Genomic DNA, 27916 nt, shown 5'->3' with positions numbered 1-27916 from the left:
TTCTGATAGCATTGTATTATTCTTCCATTCTTTAATTTGATATAATTTTGTTAAATGTTTGTCTAACAGATTTTTTAAGCGCTTTGGGTAACTTGTTTAAATATTAGTATTTAAGCTCCCGATATGTCCTTTTAAAAAAAAATCTGATGTGTACATCACATGACTTCCTTGTACGGAATATTAAATTATACGCATTTTTTCTTGCATTTTATTTAAACTTATTAGATTGAATTAAACCTACTTCGCCGACAGCGCATAAGCCACAATAGAATAAATGCATTCTTTAAAATTCACTTTTTACCATAGCGACACTCTGGCGCTAGGTTTACTTAACAGTATTATATTTCATTCATATAACTCAGAATGCACAATATATATATCATTTAAAGAATTATCTAATCGTTGCCACATGTTCTATTCAAATACTATAATAAAGCTAGAACTATGTATAAAACAAGTTAAGCAAACAAAACAAAAAAGAACAGTTTTTCACAGACGATTGAGTATTTCTCATTTAATTAATTCAGTTCTTACTTCGCGAGAAGGCAAAAACACATAAAAACTCAAAATATCTATATTAAAAATTACGAAGTAAATTTCAAACGCTTATTTCCTCGAAAAAAATCCAGAAAGAATTAAGCATGATTTAATTGGCAATAATAAATGAATGCGTTATCTTTGTTGTTGCGAAGCTAAGTTTCTCTAGATTGGCAACAAATCCACTAGTCTCCTGTTTCAAACGTAAACATCAATGGCCGCCATTAAAAACAGGCTTAGCGGCAATTAAACAACTTTAAAATTGCTGATAATTCTAAAAATATTGCACACAGATTTACTAAAGGCATAAAATCCTTAACCGGAAGATAAAAACAACATAATTCAATCATTTTTAAAGCAAAAAATGTGCAATTTACAAACATATAAGAGTAAAGAAACTGAGATCACTGAGCCGGGTAACAGAGTGGATATATATATAAATATATTTATATACGTTTGGTGCGGCCGATTGCAACCAAAATACGAGGTGCACATCTACATGTTATAGCAGTCCTATATAGAAAATTTCACCGTTCTGAGGCTACTCGTTTTTGAGTTATGCGAGATACGTACATACAAGACATACAATACGTACAGACGCCAATTTTAAAGCAGTTTTATAATTTTTTTGAAGGAAAAGAGTATTTTATTCTGTCCTTACGTACAGATATCACGCAAAAACATCGTTAAATTGCATTCGATAGCGGTCAAAATGGATATTTTCGTTGAAATATGCTGCCTGAAACTTTTCGCGATTACAATACTTCCTTTTTACTTCGTACAAGGAAGTAAAAAGTTATTTCTTCAGATTTCTTCCTAGAGAAAGTTTCCCTGCAAGATCATCGTGTGATGAGTCTTCTGAAATCATTATATAAAACGTGTAACGGCTTATTTTGGCCATTCACTCGCACTGTGCTGAAAGTGGAAAAGGTGTGTTAAAGGAATTTTAGAGGCGTTTATATTCTAACGTTATTTATTATTATTATTATTTTTTCTTTAATGACATCATTATATAAAAGTGCTAATCAAACACGCGGACTGGCAAATTGCCGTAATCAATCCTGAGAGTAAGATTTTAAATTCATCTTTCACATTCTAACAATATAAATCATTCTAACTAAGCGAGATTTTAAAAATAACGTATATACGTTTTAATAATATGCGTTACTAATTTTAATATTGTATTTTAAAATATAATTTATATAAAGAGTTAATAGTAGAGATGTGTAATAACAATATTTATGTGATGTTTATTATTATACAGTGCTAGTGACACTTATTGGTTCAAGAAGAATTAATAACAGTCTTTATATATTTCAAGAAGGTTTCAATGCTAGTAATTATAAAATGTCGTAATTAGAGAGTAAGCTAATTTATGTAATAATAAGTCAAAAAGATTTATCCGTTACAAATGGTTTTAGTAATAATGTAATTGGCACATATTGCTCAGTTATACATCAGATTAAGCTTTGACTATCTAATTTTTTTGTTGCATGTTACTGATATTGCATGGAAAATTCTTTTACCACGCAATACGCATCCATTATGTTGTGCGTAGGAGCAAGCGATAATGCGTTCATCACATTGCCTCCAAATACGCTGGACATCAAATTTTGTGTGGACATCAAATTTTTTTTTTTTTTGGTAGGAGAATGGTAATTGTTTTGTTTTTATGCCATTACCATTCAAGCACAGGGAACTCAAAATCTTCACAATTCATATCGTCTGATAAACCACATCCGATATGCTTCTACGTGTATGAAATGAAGTGGATTTGTGCCGTCTGACAAGACTTTATGTAGAGCATCTATAATACAATGCGGGAAACTTGGAGCGTCAAATTTAATTTGATGTATCTCGAGTATTAATGAGCAATTAAATTATTTGCTATAGTCATTTAAAACAGAGTGATTCGTTTTGATTCAATTTACACATTAAACTGATTTTATAACCAGCTGGCCTTTATTGTGAACAGTAAAAGAGTTACATTCTCTGCAGCAGAATAATCGTTTGCTGTTGCCTAGCAACGAGTTTGTTTTTTCCTTTTCTGTCTTTTTTTTTTTTTTTTTTTTTAAATATATATTTTTTTTTCCCTCCTTTTAGATGTAACACAGGTGCCAGGTATTATCTTTAAGAAGTCATTGTTGTTTGAACAGATAACCTTCATTACCTTGTCTTCATTTAATTACTTAATCTAATCTGAAAATATTTTCATTCATATTATTCTTCGTGATGATAATCGTGAGAGTAATGTTGCTAAATATCATTACGTAGCATTTCTTTGAGGATAAAGTACTACATCATAAGCTTAAGCTCATCTGAAAGCAAAGACCACCAACAACGCGCCAGCATATTAAGCAATAATCCTGAAATCTCTTGTATCACATCGTGACGCCTCTGAACAGTTTGCGGTGGGAATTGAGCCAGAAAAGAAAATACGATTACTTCGGGGGACAGGAATTTTGGTGGAGGAAAGAGCAAAAAGAGACATGCAGAAAGTGGAATGAAGGAAAGGAAAAAAAAAAAAAAAAAACCTTCCGTATTCATCCACGCAATCTGGTCCGAATGAAATGAGAATGGCGCAATAGATTATGGCGGGATACGGCTGCATTGTGTGTACTTTTCACACGGCAGTTTCAACTCGCCTCGAAAACCCGAACGAATTATTCGGTCGGCGTAATCTCCAATTAACTGAGTACGGTCCGCTGATGAGCAGCGGAAGAGGGTAAATCCGGTTTTACCTTTCCGGTGCAGTTTTTTGTCTTCCCCCTTACTGATTATTTATTTGAAAACGGCTTAATGATATTTCCGTAAAGCGGAATCAAATTTCTTTTTTAAAATAGAGTGATAGTTTTTCTGTGGAAACGAAGAAACATTCTTGTGATGATCGCGAAAGAAGATACTTAGGATTTCGTGCAGATAGAGATCGAGTTTCTACAAGACAGCGCACAGAGCTTAATTCCGAAATAAATGTTTCGTAGACTCCTGTCTGTTTCATATGTCGCTATGTTATATATTGAAACAGAATTTCGGGAGTTTTCTTATTTTTATATGTCTGTGTGATTATAGACTTTCAAGTGCTATTCCTAAAGAAGTGGTGTGATTAGCGGATGCTGGTTGAAAAGCATGAGGGTTTGGGATTGAATCTTGGATAACACATGGATATTTTATCACTTGCCATGATTTTCCACGTGGAATGTGACACTTAAAAAATCCGTCGGGTAGAAATTCTAATGCCTCGTCAGTGGCCAAGTGGCTAAAGACCACTAAACGCTGGTAGTTCGACACGCATTCAGCTTCCAATGGAGACTTTTGTGATTTTCCGCAGGTGTAACGTGAATGTGAGCAAGATTCTCTTTTGGCCTTTCACGAAGACATCGTACCCTTTAGGCAGATACACATATTGTGCTTTACCATAATCCACTTACCCACTCTGATTCGATAACCTTATGAGGGAACGGTGATGACAGCAGACGTGTTCGAAATTCTTTTATTTCATTATCTGCAGGCAACAGTGCGTCAGAATAAAGCTTAGCAAAGTTGTACTGGTATTGCATTTATACTGAACGTGTGTAACTACCATAAATGCAAATACTGATTTTTAATGATGCCTGCTCATATAAGCATCGTTATTATCTGTAGATGTTAAAATTGCAATATTTTCCATGTAGAAATCTTAATTTCGGAGTAAAAAAGTTCATTTAACACTTATTTTTATTATCTTTTATTATCTTATTTTTATTATCTTTTAAGTGTATTTATTATCTTTTAGATACTACTAATAATAAAATTTGATTGTATTGACAGAATCTATGTGTTGTCAAACTGATAAAAGATTCTGTCAACTAAAAGGAAAGTTTATTTCTGTAGTCTCTTACCTGCTGTGAAAATGGTAAAATTATTATTAAATATAATATGTTATCAGTATTTATTTATTTATTACGTGGTACAGCCATTTGGCACTACATGACAAGGGAGGGATGCCCGTGGAGGACTTTTTAAGGGAAACTACCTCGTATCCATGTTACACATGGGGAAAAACACAAAAACACCCATGAAGCCAGCCCTTTCGCTGGGTGTAGTTCGGTCCGTGATTCGAGACACATGTTGTCATGTTGTGTTGTCAGTATTAGTTTATAAATTTCTGTATAATATAATGTTAATTATATATTAAGATTTTAAGTTACATACGGAATTATGTATAAAATATTAAAATTCATTGCGAATGTGTGTTTTATTAGTCTAGAAAGAAATAATAATAAAGGTTTCAGATTTTAAATTACGTCCAAAGACGCATTTTTTAAACATTTTGTCTGTTGCCTTTATTTACTAAATATCACGTTCTTCGCACTTACAACATAAAATTCAGTTCAAGAGCACTATCGCAAAATAGTTTTAAAATGAGCGTATCTTTAGAATTTCCGATACCCACTGGAGATAAAAATGTTTTTTCTGTACAACGTTGCCATTGCTCGCTTTGAAATCCTTGAGTTTATTAATCAAAAATTCGTTAAAGTTTTACAAAGTATGAAATGGATAATAAAACAAATTCCTAATTTCAAATTTGCTCTTCCACATGCCCATATTCGCAGTAGGATTACATCATTCAAAATTCGATGGCTCTACTTTTGTTTTATCACAATGCGAGAAATATGTTTACATTTATGCATATTTTTCATTATTTAATTTCTTCAAATATAATGCAGGACTCTAACATTTGGTGGCAACAGTTTGGAATGTTGCTTTCTTAGTGACCCAAATGTAGTCCTTAATTTAAACTAGTACGAATTAAAAAAGTTAATTAATCTTTCATTTCTGTAATCGTGCAAGAAATTGGAACGAATTTTTCTTTTTAAGCGTTATTAAGTTTTAGTTAGTTCTTGTACACAATTCATTTGTGAAGCTTTTTCTTCTTTTTCTGTAGAATTCTTTTCTTAGATTCTGTGTGTGTGTCTTTATTATACTTTTATCTCAGAGTATGTCTCGTATTATACCGAACATTGGTAACTTCCATGTACGGTTTCCTCGTAGTTATGGCAACAGCAATAATTTTTGTTGGGGCAATAGTGAAATTTTACGGTTTAAGATTTACAGTAACATTTTGCACTGAGCTACCATTACCGAAAATTATCGACCAGTTACGGTGTTTTAAAACTGACATTCGCTTTTATAAAGTAATGAAATTCTGGCAGTGTTATAAACGTTGTCATCAAGATTTCCATTTATCTGGAAAGTGTTTCGATATATTATAATACTATGTTTCATATATTAATAATACGCGTACACTGTAAAAAAAAATCTGTAAGGTTACTAAGAAAACTCATGGAAACTGGGATGCCATGGGTTATTTGAGTAACAGCAACAGGTGTTTTCTTTGTAACTTTACAAGAGTTTTGCCTGTAATGGTTACAGATCTTTTTCTTGTAATATCACAGCATATAGTTATGTAAGTAGAACATATTTTTCTTATGTAAAATCCCAAACGATATATCTGTAATGGTTACAGATTATTTGCGTGTAATATTACATCAAATAATTATGTAAAAATAACATGTTTTTCTCATGTAAGATCTCAACAGATATATCTGTAACCGTTACAGGTTATTTGCTTGTATTATTACAGCAAGTTATTATGTGATTAGAAGATACTTTTCTTACGTAAAATTCCAATGGTTGTATCTGTAAAGGTTTCAGATTATTTCCTTCTAATATCTCATTAAGTAATTATATGTGTGTAGAATATATTTTTCATAGATGAAATACTAAAGGATATGTCTATAAAAGTAATAGATTTTTGTATAAAATGATGCTTATTATAATAAAATACATTGAAATCAATATGTTTTGAGTAAAACAATATCTGTATGTATATATATCATTTTGATTAATAATCGATTTGAGTTTAACTTGATAATTAAGTTCAAATTGATATGCTACTCCTCACATTAAATTACATGTATATCCTTTATATAAAATAATGAAATGGAATCTGGAATTTATATTTGGCCTGTAAAATAGACGAGAAAAAAAAAAAAAAAAAAAAAACAGTATGCTTTATTTGCATGTTTTAGTGTCAATTATTAAGATATGTTCTAGAACTTTCTTTTTAGTAATTTTAGTTAAAATAGACACATGTTCCTTTAGATTTAACTTATATGAGTACACGTGTTGCATGTTGATATGATCATTATATTATCATTATATTACAATAAAAGACATTTTGTGAAATATTTCTATGAAGAACTCAGAACAGCTGTTCTTTATGTTTCAAAAATATTATATTCTCTCCTTCTAAAAAATGACATTTTCAGTAAATTAAAGAATTCAACATAGCAATGAACTTTATTTTGTTACTACAAGGAATTCAAAATTTTGTTCATAAGCTTGAATTACAACGTCCAACTAACCTTTTTATTCTTATTTGCACTCAGTGTTTGACAACAGTCTGCTATTGTTTGAAGTAATAGATGGCAACTGCATAACGTTTTTACCCTACCTTCAAATAATTTCCTTTGAATTAACAGATAGAAGTCTTTCATTAAAAACCTAATATCATGCTTTTTGAATAAGCATAAAACTTCACCAACTGACCTTAATTTTTAAAGCCTTGCTTCCATTAAAATTCTTGATGCTTAATACAATTATGCCTTTAACAAATTTGTTTCAAAAATTAATACTTCAGTTTAACTTAAAATTTAATGCATTTTAATTTTATCTATAATTTTTTACAAACGTGATATGTAATAAAACTTTAAGCTTAATAGTTACCATTTAGAAAGTGATACTAAAAAGTATTCTTAGTTATTATAAATTTCGAGATTTGCATACAAAATTGTGAAATATACATGTGACAACAGAAAACAAACTTTATGTTCTCTCTCTATATATATATTACAGCATGTTAATTATGAAGTTTATTGAATTCATAATTTTATTGTGAAACATTATGAAGCAAATATGCTAATTAAAATACAGAAGTAAAAATAATTTATTACTTAATTCATAAACTTTACATAAAACCTTAAAAAAAGAATTAATTAAAAAATAACACAATATAACATTTCATAAAAATTCGTTTCGACTGCTTGGAAAAAATGAATGGTTTTTCTCCTTCTTTGTAAACTATGTCTCCTAAATAAAGAAAAAAACATTTCTTTTAAAATCATAATCATGCTCTTAAAAAGCTTATAAAAATTATTTTAATAGATGTTTTAAACATGTGCTCATATAACACTTTTAATCATATTTATAATATCTTAAGTAATCAGGAACAGCTTAAATACTTTAAAAAATTGCATTACAGTGAACCGTCTCATTACTACAAGCTACCTCAGTCAATCACTTTTTAAATTTAACCAGCATTCCTCATAAAATAACTAATTAGTAAACATAACTTCTCTAAGATGCCCAATATCATTAAAGATCAAAATCTTCAGGAATCACGCATAGCTAGCTTAAAGAAGGTTCATTGTACAAAAACAGCCAATATGCAAATCTTTTCATAAATGAAGCCACCATAGTTATTAAATATAATATACAGTATACTTATATTCAGAATTCAGAACTTGAATAAATTTCTCGAACTGTTTTAGCATTCGAAAAATATTATATTTATTACCTTAAATTTCTAAAACAATATTATATATTGGTCCAAATGAATCACTGGGACTCGGACAACATTTTCCCCCAAGCTTTCTTTTAGCAACAGGATTCTGAAATTGTTTTAATGATTTAGGTAATGTTTGTCTCTCTTAAGGCGCTCACAAAACAAGTTACCCTAAATTTTTCGTCAAATTAGTCGGTATTCTCGACACAGCAATTATAGGACTTCAACAGCGGAACTTTGTAACTGAAGAAGAAATTATGGCTGTTTATAGAATTAAAGAGAAAGTATTATCACATAAAACGAAGCAACTTAAACAACTTACATTGAAAGAAATGTTTAATAAAGTAAACAAATAAATATTAATTTTTTTTTTTTTTTTTTTTTTTTTTTTTTTTTGTAAATTTTGATACTCTTTAGATCATAATTGTTCTTTATTTCATAAATTACGGTTTCATATTTTTAATTTTAAAATTTCTGCATGCCATCTTACCAGATTTAAACTGATGATCTGTAATCCGGAAAAATTGATAATCCGGAATCGCCGATGTCCCGACGAGTCCGAATTAACGACTTTTGACTGTACTAACAAAACCAAACATCATATTCCCATTCTGCACAGTATAAAAATTCTTCTGCAAAACTGCAAAAATTACCAACACTTTGGCTTATTTGATAACTTTCAAATTCACTCCTTTGTTTGCATTTAGAATTTATAACTTTAATTTTCCACAGAAATTTGTTTTTGATTTTAAAAAATTTCACTGACATAATTTCATTTACTTCAGCATATATTAATAGATGCAGAAGGTTTTTGTACCTTACATAATTTTAAATCTTATGTAACCTAACGTAATTAATAACAAAATCAAAACGTAGATCAGAAACTGCATAAAATTTAATAAATAATTTCTACTAGTGTCACACGAAATGCTATGAAATTAATCAATAAAATGAGATAAAACATATAGAATTAATATTGCACATGTGTGAAGCTGGAAGTTTTACGTTAAATACTTTTTTTAATTAAGTATTTTTAAAAATGACCCCTTAGAGCATGGGACCTTTCGTAATTAGAACTTGCAAATCCACTTTGCTAGTCTTTCATAACATTGCTTTTCTTTTATTAACAAGAAATATTGCATTCAGTTATTTAATTTAAGATTTCCAAAAATAATGCTACTGAAAGGCATGAATACTTACTTAAATTTGAAATTAATTTAGTTGACTTAAAATAATATTTAAAAAAAATAAATCTTCATATATACGTCTAACAATCAGACCTTATTAATTTTGTTTTATTTGAACAACATCTGAATTCTGCATTAGTTTGGACTAGTAAATCATTAGACAATTAAATACCAAGCTATAAGAGAACTAATGTAGTTTACAAATGCACTGAATTTTATTTCCTGCATTAACTTTCAAAGAAAGTAAAATTTTCTGCATATTTGCATCATTTGGATTGATAGAATATGGCAAAGCATGCAAAGGCTATCAGTCTAAAGGGAAGTATATATTCATGGACAGCTTTGTAAGGAAAAGTAACTTGCATTTCCATTTATTCATGTGTGAGTATATATATATATTTACAGTTGTTAATCCTAAAATCAATGCTTCATTAAAAATTTATTATTATTTTATTTTTAATACTAACATATAGATACAGAATTGTGTTAAATTCCAATACACAATCATAATTTATTTAAAAGAAACTTATTTTATGATTTATATATTATATTACATGAATAAGAGAAACATTTGTCAAGAAATATATTAAACTTGTATTAGCAGATTCATGCTATCCTAGTAACAAGACTATCATACTTCAAAACTGTATTAAAATTGGGCAAAATAAAATCAACCTAAATTCTACATTAAATGTTTAAAAACTTATAAGTATGCAATGGTAGTTATATATACAATATAATAAATTTTGTAACTTATAAAATATTAATGGAATATTTTTGGAAATAATGTACAAAATTTTAGTTTTCTTTTATAACTAGTTTAACGAATTTTTAGAAAAATATTTTAGGTCATTTCCATCTTTTCCCTGTTGATATTGGTATATTAAAATATATGGAATAATTAAGTTGCATCTAGTTAGTAAACCAAAACATTACGAAAAGTATGATGCGACATATTTTTAATCAATATAATTACTTCATTTTGGAATTATAACATATTCGTAAGAAATTAATACCATTGAAAAAATAATATTATTACACTAAAGAATAAACGAGATTCTCGACGGCATTGTTCAAGTTTTTGTAATTTTTCTTCATAACACACTCGTATATAAACATATTAGACTGAATTATAAACCAAGTATAATTAATTAGGTAATCCTAGAAAAAGAATAAACTAAACCTAGTAAGCAAAAAAAAAAAAAAAAAAAAAAAAAAAAAAAATATATATATATATATATATATATATTACATTCAGAATTCTAAATGTTTACATAAACTTTTCTCGCAAGGCCTGCCGGGAAAAAGATGTCAAACTTTCTTTGGTCAGACGATTGCAAACGAACGCTAACATGATTAATTTTGTTTTCAACAACCACATTACCGTTTCAATTAAATACCACAACAGTGATTAAATTTTAGAATAATTAGTTATAAATAATAATACGGGCAATTTAAGCCGTAATTTATCGGATGCGCAATGACAAAATACTACTATTAGATCTGCATTTGGAATAAATATTCTGCACTCTTTCAACTCATTACGAACACTGATATTAATTAATCGCAAAGCTTAAACGTTTAAATACTTACTCACTACATATAACAGTGCAAAGTGCATGAGAATAATCTGCATAAAATGAACAAAAAATATTTCAAACGTAATTATAAACATTTTCTTACTTACCTGCGCTATACAACCAACATGCATTCAGCCATGTTTTTTTCTGCAACTAGCTTTCAAACTTTCTTCACTTTTTTCTTCTGATTGGCTGATTTTCAGTCAGTCACGTGATTCTTCCGCGCGGCTACTGAAACATTATCTGTAATGTTACAGGCAAATTAGCTGTACCAGCCACAGTTTGCTTTCAACCTGTTACCATTACAGGAAATTCTTGTGTAACTTTTTGATTTCTGTAACTTTACAAAACTTTTGCCTGTAAAGAGCGAACTTTTTTTTTACAGTGTATAGATTTACGAAATATCTTTAGCGCTAAAAGAAAGTAATTCGATATTGACACGATATCCAACTCTCGACAGATACAGATAACATTCCTAATTTTAAATTAACAATCTTGTTTTGCTTAGATAAATAACTCTTTTCATATTCCACAAGTCTACCAAACATACGCTAAAATGAAACACTATTAAAAGTATAAAAAATTATGGAATGTAATCCAATGATTGCAATAAAATTCAAACATAAGAAAGTATCTGAAGTTTGAAAATTTACTTCTGAAGATCCCTTACAGTTCGTGAAATAACTGTAGAAATTCACTCCACAATAAAATTACTCTCTAATTATTACTTTTCAGTATAAAACGTTGCAGTCTGCGAACTGGATGATTACGATTTCCGCGTTTAACATTCATGTTTCTCCATTTAGGCGATGTAAAATTTGTACGTCGCTGTTTTATTTATGTGTCGAAATGTGATTACTATAATTGCAAAACTTGAGTCGCGGTAAAGAATTTGCCATTTCGGGCAGTAACTTTGCCTGCCAGCGTGTCGCGTTGTGACACACATTGCTGAATAAAGACTTAGTTGTGAAAAATGAAAGTCTTGACGACATACTTGGGCAAGAAGAGAGCATAGCAAGAAAACAACATGCTGTGAGACCTTGGGTACGGTAAGAGAAGTATGTTTTCAGAACTGCCAAGTATTGTAATTGTGTAAAACGCAGCATATACCGGACTGCTCAGCGGGTAGGAACTTACTTTCAAGTTGCAAGCGCTAACATGAAACACGTGTAGTTATGCTTTCTTTGTTTTTTTAAAATTTTGACCGCTCTATAAGGCAACAAAGGTTTCCCTGTACTACGCTTCATTTACTACCGATAAAATCTTTTAATATATTCTAAAATGCATCTCACTTCCTTTCAATACCTTCTTTAAAATTGGTATACACATTTGGAAGCAAGTTAGTATTTCTTTAGCCTGTTATTTCTCATAGTCTGAGTTTGAATTTCAACTTTTTATTCTGTATTCTAGTAGTCGGGAGTAAAGGATTTTGATCTAATTAGTCCTTAGCTGCAAGAGCAAGGATGCAAGCTGAATTTTTCATCACTTTTACCTTACCTCTCATAAAAAGCAAATGAACATTCATAGTTCGACTTCAGCTTTGGCGGATGGGCTGGTTGTATAGTGTTTTCTTAAACGTAAACAGTAGCTTAAAGTAACGTAAACAGTAGCTAATTTTAGTTAGAAGGACCTTCCCGGAGGCAAACCTATTCCTGAATAAAAAAAAACCTCGAGAGCATTGTGTTAAACAGTTAACTAACTAGCCATTTTTTGTTGATTATAAATTATTTTGCTCTTATACATATAATTTTGTGTTGGCAATGTTAAAAGTCTGATTTAAAAAAAAATGCTAGAAATATAAACTATTCTTTATGGACAAGTGAGTATCTGACCCGCAATCCGACAAGCAAAGGAAATCGGAACAGAGAGAAAATATGATACATGCTTATAATGTTTACTTCATACCTCGAAACTGAGATTTTTGCATTGATAAAAAAAGATAAATTTAACCATAAATTTAATAACTCTTAGGCAAAATGTACATGTACAGAAAAACAAATGATTACAATTTGAGAAAAATTGGATGTTTTATTGAAGTGATAGAGCTTCACAAAGTAAAAAAGTCAATAACGCGTTTGTCCACCTCTGGCCCTTAAGCAAGCAGTTATTCGGCTTGGCATCGATTGATAGAGGTTACGGATGTCCTCCTGAGGGATAGCGTGCCAAATTCTTGTCCAACTGGCGCATTAGATCGTCAACATCCCGAGCTGGTTGGAGGGCCCTGCCCATAATGCTCCAAACGTGCTCAATAGGAGAGAGATCCGACGACCTTGCTCACCAAGGTAATGTTTGGCAAGCAGTATAAACATGTGCAGTGTGGGGGCGGGCATTATCTTGCTGAAATGCAAGCCAGGGCATTATCTTGCTGAAATGCAATGGCGTGACATGAAGGGCAATACAACACAACGGGACCTTAGAACTTCGTCGACGTACCGCTGTGCTGTAAGGTTGCGACGGATGACAACCAAAGGGGTCCTACTATGAAATGAAATGAAATGAAATGGCACCCCAGACCATCACTCCTGGTTGTCGGCTTGTCTGCCGAAAGACAGTCAGGTTGGTATCACACCGCTGTCCGGGCCGTCTCCAAACTCGCCTTCGCTGCTCATAGGGGCTCAGTTCAAAGCGGGACTCATCACTGAAGACTATTCTACTCCAGTCAGTGACATTCCAGTGCGTATGAGCCCGACACCACTGCAAACGGGCTTGACGTTGTACGGAGGTCAATGGTAGTCGGCGCAAGGAGCGCAGTGACCTCAGTCCCCTTTCTGTGAGCCGTCTATGAATGGTCCTCGCGGTCACTGAAGCACTAGTTGCACGTACAATCGATGATACATCTGGGGCTGTGATTGCCGCTATGACAATTGCTCGGTCTTCACGTTCTGTCGTTTCTCTACGCCTACCGCTTCCTTCTTGACACTGTGTGCGGCCATGGTTCACCCATTCCTGCCAACATCGTCTAATAGTGGCATCGGTCCTGCTCAAATGTCGAGCTATTCGCCGATTAAGACCAACCGGCTGCTTTGAGCTGAACTACACGACCTCTCTCAAATTCTGACATCTGCGCATATCGTTCATGCACCTGTATGCGAGGCATAGTTACTGTCTACCAGAGTACACGGAATGAAATTCATGAAGAATTTATGACCTGGAATCGTAATTTCTACTCTTAAATATCCTGCCAGGCCGCTTATATCCACTCTGTTACCCGGCTCAGTGATCTCAATTTCTTTACTCTTATATGTTTGTAAATTGTACATTTTTTTTGCTTTAAAAATGATTGAATTATGTTGTTTTTATCTTCCAGTTAAAGTTTTTATGCTTTTCGTAATTCTGGAAGCAATATTTGCACAATTATCAACAATTTAAAAGCTGTTTAAGGGCGGTTAAGTTTTAAATAACATGGCGGACATATTTGTTTACATTTGAAACAGCAGAATTATAGATTTGTTGCCAATCTAGAGAGACTAAGCTTCGCAACAAAAAAATAAGGCCTTCATTTATTATTGCGAATTAAATAATGCTTAATCCTTTCTGGAATTTTTTCGAGGAAATAAGTATTTAAGATTTACTTCGTAATTTTTAATACAGATATTTTGAGTTTTTATGTATTGTTGCCTTGTCGCGAAGTGAAAACTGAATTAATTGAATGAGAAATACTCAATTGTCTGTGAAAAACTGTTTCATTTTCGTTTTGTTTGCTTAATTTCTTTTATACATCGTTCTAGCTTTATTATAGTATTTGAATAGAACATGTGGCAACGATTAGATAATTCTTTAAATGATATATATATTGTGCATTCTGAGTTATATGAATGAAATATAATACTGTTAAGTAAACCTAGCGCCAGAGTGTCGCTATGGTAAAAAGTGAATTTTAAAGAATGCATTTATTCTATTGTGGCTTATGCGCTGTCGGCGAAGTAGGTTTAATTCAATCTAATAAGTTAAATGAAATGCAAGAAAAAATGCGTATAATTTAATATTCCGTACAAGGAAGTCATGTGGTGTACACATCAGATTTTTTATTATTACTTTTAATTCTGTACGTTTATTATATCGTTAAACATATATGCGTTATGTAGTTAAATTGTTCCCTCCCTTTTCTGAAAAGACGCTTTATTTATGTATGGGGAGTCAATGTTCTTAACGCTAGTGCGCCTACAGAAAAGCATAATAATCTGTAGAAAGTCCATTGGATGTCTTCTAGAATCATGTTAAGTGCAAACAGAAATAAATTTTTGCAACCGAATTTGTCAGATTGAGGAAGATTTTGCAAGACATTACATATTTCACACCTAATACAAATATACCCTGATACCGCTAAAATTATCCGATGCCGAAGCAGGTTAACGACTGCAGCGTGAGGAAAGACCATTTAAACTCTACCTGGCTAATGACGACTTTCAATTATTACGGTTATAAATTAAGTCCAAACTAGTTTTGTGTGAGAGTGTAGGTTTAAATCTTTTACATCCTGGTGGTGACATCTGTGTTATCTTCCTTGAAATCATTGTAGCATCCTCTTTTGTCGATGTTCGTTGTAGAAATAATGCTTCAGTAATGATGTCTTTCCTCATATATTTTAAAAACAATTCAAAACCTTTTTTTACCCCCGTTGCCTAAAAATTGCCATTTGGCCGTGCTTCTGAAGTTCATTGAATTCCGATTATCGAGTAAGCTTTTTATTTTAGCGTCATTTCGGTTTATCACGAGTGCTAGCTCCAGTTTTGTAATGTTATTTATGTATTTAGTTATCCTTATCATTTTCTTGGGCACTAAACATAAAATAAACGTATGCATTTTCCAGTTATATGATTTTGATGGCAAAGATGTGGGAAGCACTTGATTTTGAACTTCAAAATGAGGCAACATTATTATTAGACTGTCATTAATTTTAGAAGAATGTTCTCTAAAATTAAAGCCAGTCTCTTTTTAATTAAAGTTGAATTTTGCTTATTTTTAAATGGCTGCCCCACCATTAATACGAATGTTTTAGCTGAACTTTTAAAATTCTAATTGAGTATAGTTACTGCTGGCTTCCATAATTATTCTACATTTTATAGAATATGGAATTTTAAGTTTAACGATAGCTAATATTTTATCTTTACAGCAAAAATAAACTTTTAAATAATTTGTTAATGCGCATTAAAAAAATGAAATGGAAAAATTCTTCATAAAAACGAGTGTCGTCATAAAACGAGAAGTCTTTACGATAACTCAATAATTATTTTTACCTATGAGTCTTAACTTACAAAACGTGGTCACTCAGACATTAAGTAGGCAGATATTTTTAGAATAGCTGTATGATTTTGTATCATGTGGATCTGGGCTGAACTCTTTTCAATTAATGTGGTCAATTAGAATTAGTACATCACGAATATGATAAAACTATACAAAACACTTGAAACAATCTTTAGGATGTGTTTGTTGATTATTTAATATATTGCGCTCGATGCAATTAAAAATATTTTTATGCATAATTGCTCATGTTTCTTAGCAAACTAAAAGTTACCATTCAGTATGAACTGCGAAATAATATTTAACTTTCGCTAGAATCTGATAAAATGTAGTTAAATTAAATGTAAGCCACCTCTTAAGGCCTCTTCTATACATTTTATTCCTATTTTTAAAGGAAATATTTGATTAGGTGTGTATTGATTACAAGCTTAATACTATTTCTACAAAGTGTATCATATGACTCTTAATTAATCTCTCAAAGATAAAAGCTCTCCTGAAGATCCATTTCTCTGGGTGCAAACATTGTAGATGGGCAGTCTCAAACAAAATGTCAGGTCCCAAATCGCTGATATCCAGATTAGGCAAATTCGACCGCAATTCTTAAGCAAAAGAACATTTGTAATGTACTTGGTGCTTGAATATTTTACAGAGAAATGAAGGGGGGGTGTCCCTTCCTGCTATAATCAACCCTGAACTAACTCCTTTTCGCACTATTTACGGATTGAAATGTTTACTGAAGGAAATCGTAAAAAATGTAATTAATAATTGGAACCAGCGAACTTCATCCAGCACTGCAATGCAAATGGATCAAGGTTACGCACCCGAGGGTATCAGAATGAACTCCTTTCACACTGTATTTGGATATGAGTTATTCTTCTGCTCGATTCACCTGTCCAAATAGGCTCTCGCAGAACAGCGTCCTTGGCCTTTCCTTGCAGAAAAGAAACAAAAGTATCTTCCAGGTTGCTATGTCTGGTCTTGCTAGAAGCTGTGGCAGTGAGCGAAGGGTTCATTAGACTCTCATATTAACGTCCTTGCGATATTAGTTGATATTTTCCTTTTTCCTTCCATTTCGAACCGTTTATGGAAATAGACGCCGCTATGCATCCTTCAAATAGCATTCGCTGCCTAAGTGCCTTGGGGTCTTTTTCCATCAAATATGCTGAGTACGGTTTGGGTTCATTGAAATTGAATTATATTTTCTTCAAGCTGGTGTCTAAATTTCATTTTACTTTCTGTTTAAAAAATCTGTTTCTCCTGAGAGTGAGGAATGTAATTATTGCTTTGATATTAGTCCTATATGGGCAAAATGCTGGGGTAAAACAAAGTCGAATTTGCTATTGGTATTTGTCTATATTTAGTCGTGCTAGTACCTGTATTTCAAAAGTATTTCTTTTTGCTAAAACTAGAACTGCAAATGTTTTATCTTATTCTTGGCATTCACTTTAGGGATATAAAATTTTGTCATGGTGAATGATATTCTAAAAAGTTGTCACATCCTTTCGGTAAGCATAGCATTTTATTTAAATTTTCATTGCGGGAGTCCTTATCTACGAGGGCCATCCAGGAAGTAGATTACGTTTCCGTCTGTGTCCGCTAGGGGTGGGGCTAGCGCGGCCATCTTGGGGTCAGAGCGTTGCGCAGCTCAGTCTGCATCTAGCCGTGCTAGTGAGAGGTTCGTGCTGTGCTCCGTTCAGATACTGTGACGGTTTGAAATGTCTGCGTTAATTGAAAATCCCGCGAGCTGCGAGGTGCGCTCAGTAATAAGGTTTCTGACTGCAAAAAACTGTAAACCGATAGAAATCTATCGGCAGCTTCGTGAAGTGTATGGGGACAACATTATCACTGAAGGTGGAGTGCGTCAGTGGGTCATAAGATTTCAAAATGGCCGAACCAATGTTCACGACGAAGATCGAAGTGGGAGACCCAGCATAGTGACCGCCGAACTTCTCGAAAAAGTCGATGCTAAAGTCCGTGAAAATCGAAATTTCACAATAACGGAACTTTCTTTGAGTTTTCCACAAATTTCGCGAAGTTTGTTGCACGAAATCATCAGCGAAAAGCTTGGTTACCACAAGTTTTGTGCAAGATGGGTTCCAAAAATCTTGACAGAGGACCACAAAAATCAGCGAATGGCTGCAGCGTTGAACTTTTTGGACGCTTACCATAAGGATGGTGACTCTTTACTCGATCGCATCGTTACTGGTGACGAAACATGGGTGAAACATGTGAACTGTGAAACGAAATTGCAAATCAATGCGTTTTGATGACGACGCACAGCTGCAAGAAGAGGTAACGAAGTGGTTGAAGGCGCAGGCGGCCGAATTTTTCGACGAAGGAATTTCCAAGCTCGTACATCGCTACGATAAATGCCTTAATTTGTATGGTGACTATGTAGAAAAGTAGTATTTGAGTGTGGCTTTCATCTGTATATAATAAAATTTGTTTCCTATACTTTGTTTATTTTTTTATTCCAAAACGTAATCTACTTTCTGGATAGCCCTCGTATACCGTAGGTATAACTAATAGATGAAGCATGTTAATCTCTTCAAGCATTATATTTTTGATTCGAAAAAAGGCTAATGGCATCTGTCATGAGAGTTTTGCAAGAAGTACTATGATATCTGTTTAATCTGCCGTTTATATAGCATTGAGGAATCATGTTTTGAATTATTTATTGCACATGAAACAATAAAATCTGGTTTTAATATTATTATTTTATTTTGATAGTTGCTTTCATTTTGGCGTTGCTTACAGTTGTACCCACCATTTTTCAAAAGAAAACAGATTAACTTTTCTTGAGTAATTATGATGAGCAAGAGTTTCATTAGTGACTGTTCGAAAATTTACGATAATTATTTGTGATATTTCACAATTTTTTCTGCTGTTCTGAGTTCAATATAAAGTATTGTAAATATTATGGTGGATATATTAAAATTTGCAATAGATGTGCAAATGTAAAATTAGTAAATTAAAATAAGCTACTTTCCAGTTTCAACATTTCATAGATCTGCTCAGTTTCGGTGTGTTTTCAAGTATATAAACACGATGAAGTTAATAGTAGAATTTAGGTTCCTGCTTACCTTCAAGGTGTAAACGCTATGGCGGCCAACCCCGCATGTGCGTCCTGTAGATGTGTTTTAATGCAAGTATATGGTCCGTATACGTGGATTTGTGGGCATTATATTTAGCTAAACAGTATCTATCTACTATAAAAATATAAATATTGGCCATTTTTATTTTTTGCCATAAAATTTCTTTTCTCTTCCCCTTTTTTATTTCCCCCCCCCAACATTTATGAATAGAATAGAGCTTAAACTTTTCTAGCCAAGTTAGTGAACTAAACTTTTCTAGGCAATTCATAAAGTTGCTTATAAGTTGGAAACTTTTCGTGGGGAAGCGAGTAATGAAAATGTGCCAGCATCACTATCATCTGAAGCACAATTAATATCATCATATCACAACCATTATACCAAAAGTGCCAAAGATATTACAATCATCTGAAATTTTCTAAAGTTGGAATTTTGCTTAAAATTGTTTTGTGTTCTAACATGTCTTGTACTATATGCTGAAATAAGATGACTCATAGTATGTTAGGGACAGTTTAAATTTTCTTATTCAGAAATTAAATTATTGTTTTTGAATATATTTCTCATGTTTCGGTAATCTTAACGATATAGCATGGGAAATGACCTTAAAAATCACTATGTTGTCGTTGGTAATCAGATTTCAAATAACCCTTTTTGTGTGTATTTTAAATACAAAATACATTACAATTACGATAATTGCTATGGTGATTTTTCGCCACTCTCATGGCGGTTGCAATCCTTCTGGCTGGAATTAGGTTTCATTGCACAATGAGCGACTTATTCTTACTAAATCTTATGATCTATACGAATAATTAGAGTACGCTAAAACTGACAGCTTTTCGCAGTACATATTGTATTGTAAAAATTAGTGTCTCATGATTACACTTTTACGACATTTTTTCCACTTCTATTATATATTATAATTTAGTTTACCAGACGTCCGGTATTAGCGCGGGCACTCCCAGATTTGTAATTACGTCTGGAGCTGCATCCAGGATTTAAATATGTCTGCGATTTTAAAGTAAGAGTTATTGTTTGTCAGGTTATTCAGTTTCGTTGCTAAATGCATAAATTCTAATAGAAAGGATTTTTTTTTTTAACCAGTGAACATTTAGTCCTCAAAAAGAGGTTGATTACAACAGTAAAGGAATTATTAAATTTGAAGTCCCTGTATTCATGTAGCGATTTTTATGACCATACAAAATCCAAAAAAGAATTTGAGAAAAATGTTATTATGCAAGAATGGTACAAACAGGAATTGTAGCCATCTGCGTCATCTTCAGATTAGGCATGCTGCAAAACACATGCAGTCTACTTTTCCGTGTCTTGGCTCTTGTGTTGTCCTTGCTGTATGATTTCCTTTTATCCCATCATCATACCCATCATCTGTCACACAGGCTTGGGCAACGTACATGTTGCAGGCTTTCTAATCGAAACGAATGTTTCCTAAAGTGTCCTAGTTACGACCATCCCTAGAAAATTTTCAAGTGGGATAGGCAAGATAGGAAACAAAAAGAAATTTATTTATGTAATTATTATTATTATTTTTTTTTAATTTAGTGAAATCCACATCTATAAAACACTTATACACTTATAGAATACAGTGTTACATCAATACAAAAACATGCGTATTATGCATATACTAATATAACATCAATACAAAAACTTTTTTACACGCTTTCTGCACGGTCTTGTGCCCACTCCAACCCCAGCGAGCTATGTGGTCCTGGATTCCTTGTTTCCCAAACATCCTGATCTTTACTACGATGTACTTCGTTTGCATAAACTAAAAAGCATCGTTAACATATTAATTTCTTTTTATCACCCCATTCCTGATGGAGAAGGATGATTTTCTTATATAATGGACATAGCTTGTGCAAATATACTTATGTACGAAAATTGTGGTATATTACTTTGTTTTGCTACAAAAGTCAAGAAATCCTAATTTGCCGAACTTAAGTGATCCGCCATTTTGGCCTCAAAAAAGAAAACTCAAGGAGAAACTTGGCATTTAACCTAGAACTTGTATAACACTTACTTACAAATGGATAAAACAAATATACGCCCTTTCTTTAATGGGACATTCCTAGAGGCTATAGTAAGCTATTGACTCAGGATTAAAAATAAAAAAAGGGTGGACATTTTAAGATTTGACAACAAGGAACATTTCTTCAATTTACAGTAGTTAGCTTCTCTTATTTTGTACTTTCATATCCTAAATTTGACGTTAAATCTTTTTGCTTTATTTCTGCGGGTATTTTTTTAAAATTTTTTATACGAGATGAATATTAGATATGCCACTAATCGTGAAAAGGTACAGAAATTTACATTTTTAACACAGTTATCGTTTATTAAATAGAATGTGAGGTATGTGATGCTGTCGACATTTTAAAATGAATATGACATTGTTCAAACTGATAATCGAAAAATCAGCTTTTATTGTTTTTCTCCAACTCCAACTTGCTTTATTTGCCGGGATTAACCTGCGAAATTGCAGGTTGTGTTCCGGCTATCGAACTTTGGTGCTTCTAGGAGCGCTGCAGGTAAGGAAATGCCGAACGTAGTTCTCGTGGAGACAGGATAGCAGATGCAGGGGTGTGACCAATGTCACGTGGTGAGCGAGAAGACATCTGGTTGGTGATGAGGTATCCAGGCATCGTAGCGCTGTAAATCTGAAGTTTTACAATAGTTATACATAAAATATTACTAAATCAGTTCATAAAAGGTGTGTGTTGCAGTCATAAATGCAGAAAATAAAATACGATTCCAAAAAGTAAAATAGTATATACAGGAAAAATATAAGTAATATCTTGTGGGCGTGGCTGTGTGTGTCACATGATCATCCGGCTAAGATTTCTAAACATCATTATTTACAAGTCAAATAAGTTTTTCAGAGTACTACATACTTAAAAACACAAATTATGTTGGAAAATCCTGGTTTCCACTGAGTAGAAAAGCGGCATATGGACGGAGGTGCCTGTCCTCGTGTAAAATTTCATAGTGAAATAGGTTGAAAATGTCCATATGTTGGCACTCCTTAGCGGCGTCATAAAATGCCGTGTTAGTTCTTCTTAAATATTCCACTATTGTATCCATTTTTAAATCTTCATGGAGACGATTGTTCTTCACATACGGGTGTGCATTTGTGATAATTCTTAAAAATTGGTTTTGCACAACTTGTAATTTTTGGATTTCACCCTTCGAAGCGGTAGTGCATGCTGGCGAAGCGTACGTCATGATGGGTCGGATTGTGGCTAGATAAATAAGTCGTTTCTTGTCCAACGAAAGTTTTGAATATTTTCCTATCATGGGATATAAACATTTCATGACTTTAATCGCTTTATCCCTGATTTGTTGAATGTGATGCTGCCATGTGAGCTTGTCGTTGATGGTGATGCCCAGATATTTGGCTTGTTTCACGATAGGCACAGCCTCGTTAAAAAGATAAACACTTTGCCTGATCGGAACATTTTTCTTCCTTTTCCTTATGAGTAGGAGCTGCGATTTTTGAGCGTTAATTCGTATCTTCCAATATCCACACCATTGTTCTATGGAGGGAATAGTGTCTTGGAGTTTCCGAATAGCATGATTGATGTTAGCAGACTTCACTGCCAGGGCTGTGTCATCTGCATAACAGGCTAGCATAGAATTATGATTTAAATGCAATCTCGGAAAGTCTGAAACGTAGAATAGATGGAGTATAGGGCCAGTCTTAGAACCCTGTGGAGCACCGATAGTCATTATTTTAGTGCTGGATAATTCATTTTTTACCGAGACTCTGAATGTCCGATCCCTGATAAAAGAATGGATTAGCAGAATGAGTTCTCTGTCCTTATGAAGGTCAATTGATTTAGCTTATCAATGATCTTATGAAGGTCAATTGATTTAGCAATTAAGCCCTCATGCCAGACGCGGTCGAATGCTTTCGCCACGTCTAGCATGAGTATAGCAACATTAAGTTTGCAGTGCAGAGCTGCACCAGCGAATTCGGTTATTCGGACAAGTTGCTTCGTTGTTGAAAGGTGAGCACGGAACCCAAATTGTTCCGGCGAAAGATGCTGAAAATATGGTTTCAGTCTATTCAGGATAATTCTCTCAAAAATTTTGCCTAAGCCCGGCAGTAGACTAATAGGACGATATCCGTCTGGTCGGATGTGATCTGTAGCCGGTTTAGGTAGTAAAATAATTTTAGCAATTTTCCAAGGTGTTGGAAAGTAAGAAAGAGCAAGACAAGCATTAAAAATACTTGTCAGGCTGCAGATGATGTTAGGCGGCAAATTGCTGTATTGCTGATTTCATCAATTCCTGGAGATTTCTTTTGTCTCAGGTGTTTAATATTAGTCGTTTCAGTATAAAGGAAGGAAAGTTTATTTGGAAACTAAATAAACTATTAACAATTATTAATCCATCAGAATTTTCTTACACAAGGCAATATATATATATATCGAATACTTTATCTTTGTCACATGCCACAGTTTTTCTTCAGCAACATTTTGTTTTTCTTTATCGAATTCTTCGCTGAGTACCCTGATTCATACTTATCATAGCATTTCAGAATGTCGACATGTAGTTAATTTTTTTTCCAAGTGTTGATGTATTTATTATAAACCAATAAATGTGATATTTTTGTGTTTATTTTCAATAAGCATCGTTATTTTTTAAAGTTTTTAAATTATTTGAAAGAAATGCAACTCTTTAAAAAATAAGAAATAATTTCAATTTCACCTTGATTTCAGTTTCGTAATCGAATTGTTTAATTCTCTTCCTGTCTGAACGCGATATTCATCAAAATACTTACTTGCAAAAGTTTTCCAAACTACAATATTATCCTACGGTATTTTCTATCTATTTAAAATTTTATAAATGGTTTAATTGTAACCCATATTTCCAAGTACGAAACGCAGCTGGAATGGCAACATAAAATTACTTTTCAAATTGTTCTTTTTATGTCGAGCTCCTACCAGCGGCCGGAGAGGTTAAGACTATTGGATACTGGAGTACTTTGAACCTGTATTCTAGCCTAGGCAAACACGCTGCTGCATTGTCGATTTTTAAACGGCTGTTCTAAAACGTGTATCTAAAATGACTCATTAGTCTGATTTCATTAAATGTATTTCTATTCTGATTTCACAGAAGTACTTCCATGTTTGTCGGGAGTGGTACTGTATTTACAAAATGCGAGAATGTTTTCAAAATCCAAGAATTAGATTGAAGCGAGTTACTGCCCTAAAATACGGAACAACTTCTCATTTTACCGAATACCAAATTTATTATCTTGACTGTGGATGGTACAGGTATCATTCAAGTCTAATTTTGTAAATCCATTTTGGTTGCCGAACAATATACGAATATCACTGAAAAATGTATGTGAAAATTCAGTTGTGTTTCTTACGTATATACAAAAGGACAGGTTACCTGTTAATTTATACAATTGTTTGCCTTGTTAAATATATCAACCATGACGAAACTAGTCGGTGTACTTAACAAGTATACCGACTGTATAAATTAATGTACTTCCTATGATATTCTTCCATCGACCCTGAGGAAAGAGGGGCTTACGCTTTTGGGATATGAATTTTGATAACAAAAGTAAGTGTTCTATGAAACGAATGTTAAAATTGTGTAAGAGTAACTGTGTTCTTTGTGAGCTGTCGAACAGCAAATAACCCATGCTAAATTTCTATTAATAGTGAAACAGGATCCATTTCAAATATTTAATTACTTGGATTGGATTTATTTAATGCAACTCGTATCTCTTTCATAATACGTATGTGTTTTATTTCACTTGCATACAGACGCCTAATAATAACCTTTATAAATTAGAATTAAAAAATAAACTAATATCACACGAAAGACTTATAATAGATTAAACAGTGTCTATAGAGTGTATGAATCAAAATTACGAAGCATTTGAACAACTTTCATAATAATATACTTTTAATGAACATATTCTGTGCAACAGTGTTTTGTAATGTGGATTGTTTTTCCCTTGATGAGAGAAAGTTGGTATCCGGGTGGTCTCAGCAGACTGCTAGTATAATAAACCTATCCACATCCTTATCAGGACACACCTCTAGAGCCTCATGGCAACTAAGAAATAAACATTTCCCCCTTATCATCCGTTACGATTATCTTCCACGTTCTGTGTTGTACGAGTCCTGATAAGTGGTATGTCTTAAAATGGGCTTCGTCGATCGGCAACTGGTTTAAGTAGATATTAACGTTATACTGGGGATGAGTGACTGGCCTATGGTTCAAACTGCAACCTGTCGTTATCTTTATCTGGATTGACCCTGCGAAATCTTAACAGCCTAACATAGTTTACAAATCGGAGATAGTAGATTGAGTGACAGCTGCCAAAATTTGTTCAACTTGTTTGTGTTTAGCATTTCGAGCAACGTGATTTTATTTCAACTGTTTTCCCGGAAGCAAACCATCATTTTTGTGCCTAAATCTTTGGCGGAAAAGTATCCAATCATTATCAACTTGCGTTGTGCGATGTCATTTCCCAGTTTATAACAAAAGACAAATTTGTAAGTAATTTCTGTGTATCATTTTATACTCATATATATAGATATCGGTGGGGGTAGGCTTGGGGGAAAAATATGAAATCTGTTATACACTGTGTATCAATTATTTGGTAACCTTTCATGCAACAATGAGATTATAATGAAAAGTTTAAATTTTGTGTGGAGTCTAAGGAAGTATAAAAGCTTTATAATGATAATTTCGAGGAATGATGACTTTAAAAGCTTCCTGACATTTGGTTCACCAGACGACTTCATGCCTTGAAGAGATAACTAATTGTGTAATGGCCATTATAAAAAGTAGGTTAGTAATAGCCATGAGAAACACCAACAAAACTGCTGGTTGTCGCACTTGGGAGTAGACATCAATTTGATCTATGTTTTTCCTTCCTTTCCCCGAAGGTGAGCGAGTTCTTTGGTCAGAGTCCTCTTTTGCTCCTTCTTATTTCCAAACCGATACTAGTCTTTATCCAAACACGTGTTCTGAATCACGGGCAATTTAAAACAATCAAAGGTCATCCTTAAAGGTAGTAGTCAGTAACTGATTCGATGTGACCTGATCTCGTTAAATGGTCGATCAGCTTAGGTGATCGGACGGATTGCAGAAAATTGCTGGTGTGTTTATTTCTTGCACCAAGGAACATTGGAAGCAATATTTACGAGCTAGATCTTGTTTCTGCGTCTTCACCAGGTCAGTCAAATAATATTTCTTCACAGTTTTGTCGTTTCTATAGATAAAATTACAACCTTTGCTTCTTCTAAAGATAGAGTTATCCTGTATTGTCTGTTCAACTGTGTCACACAGAAGCGAATCCTCGTAGTTCAGTCGTGATTCACGATTTCCTATTTGTAAATGGCTCCATGAAGATACTAAGTGCTTAGAGTAATAAATGGAATTGTTCTTTGTGTTTTGATAATGTTCGAGTTATAACTGTTGTTATATATAGAACGACCTAACACATTTGAGAATGTGTATCGATTGTAATCTGTAACCATGCATCTGATTGTTAACTTGGCATAGTTATTAATAGATCTCGATATATTTGATTAAAAGTATCTTAGGCGAGGACATCTTCTTTTATACAAGTTCCAAGCAGAAATAATAATGATGCTTTCAGTTGAAAATAGACTTTGATTTTTTTCAAGGAACAGTTACGTTATTTTGTTATCATTACATTTTACTTCGTTTTCTTTGTAAATAAAAGGTGTACTTTGATTTATTCAACTGTCTACCAAAGTCAGAAATAACATACGAATATACACTGGATTGAAAAAACAGCTTAGTTTTCATTCTAATTTAAATAAAATCTTTCTGTCCTTTTATTCTTGGGAGCGGAGTTACTTTTGTTAAATGCTTAAAAATTTCGTAGCAAAGGGAGCTCATAAGTATTAGATCATTTTAAAAATTACAAAAATGCTGATGTTTTAAATTATTAATATAATTTTCTGTTCTTTTAAATATATTATTTCATTGTTGCCTCACACATGCATTTTATATATTTCCACTCCCCTTTTTCTCTCATTTACTGTTCGCTGTTTTGAAACTCTCCTCAATAACTCTTCAATAACTCTTTTGAAACTCTCTTCAATAACTGTTTTGAAATTCTCATTTACTGTTCGCTGTTTAGAAACTCTCTTCCTATGCACAGAATTAAAAGTATCGCATGTAATAGATGGCATATTTAAAAAAAAAAAAAATTAAGTTTATTTTTAAAAGTATATGGTTTCTGTAAAATATATCTTTCAAGAATATACAAAATGCGTATATGAGTTATTAACAATGGAATATGTAGTATGTTTAAAATGGGCGATCTCTCTTTTACAAATTTCTAATCCATGTCTCGTCGAATCTGAGCTTAACTCAGCAACTCAGGATAAATTTTGAATCTTTGATGGATACGACACATAGAAATCAATGAAACAGATTACTCTGCCTGGTAATTTCCTTCGCCGTTGCATCAAGTTTGATGGAATATCGCAGCTGTTAGTAGTTTTTGCGGGGATGAGTTCAGTTGACATAGTTTTTCCTTAATAATGATTTGTTTCCTATGTATAGATCATTTATTAATATATTTTATTTTTATATTAAAATTACTTTGTGTTTCCTGTTCATTTCCTGAGTTCAGTATCCGTTCTGCGCGTATGGTTC

General features: G+C 32.7%; 1 protein-coding gene and 1 long non-coding RNA gene across 4 annotated transcripts in view; one reads left to right on the top strand and one right to left on the bottom strand.

The window, feature by feature from the left end:
• The window catches only part of LOC118201933 (MICAL-like protein 2), a 105792-nt gene that overhangs the window by 25417 nt on the left and 52459 nt on the right, over nt 1-27916 (top strand). The window contains exon 1 of one of the 3 annotated variants that reach the window (XM_035374089.2): nt 25484-25773. The exons of 1 other annotated variant lie outside the window; for it this stretch is intronic. The gene's annotated coding sequence lies outside the window, so the exon portion shown is untranslated. Of the gene's footprint in view, nt 1-25483; nt 25774-26308; nt 26459-27916 lie in introns of those variants that run through there. One more of the 3 variants, XM_085815915.1, reaches the window with a different exon arrangement.
• Nucleotides 7508-11122, bottom strand: LOC146997803 (uncharacterized). The gene is made up of 2 exons (XR_015040858.1): nt 11018-11122; nt 7508-7668 (listed from the first exon to the last, which is right to left on the bottom strand). It is a non-coding gene; the product is annotated as an uncharacterized LOC146997803 (long non-coding RNA).

The sequence above is a fragment of the Stegodyphus dumicola genome, chromosome 4, assembly GCF_044657685.1.
Source record: "Stegodyphus dumicola isolate Sdum_Otavi_A_Nest chromosome 4, ASM4465768v1".
Classification (NCBI taxonomy): domain Eukaryota; kingdom Metazoa; phylum Arthropoda; class Arachnida; order Araneae; family Eresidae; genus Stegodyphus; species Stegodyphus dumicola.
The sequence above is the reverse complement of the archived record's forward strand: the minus strand, read 5'-3'. Positions and strand labels throughout refer to the sequence as shown.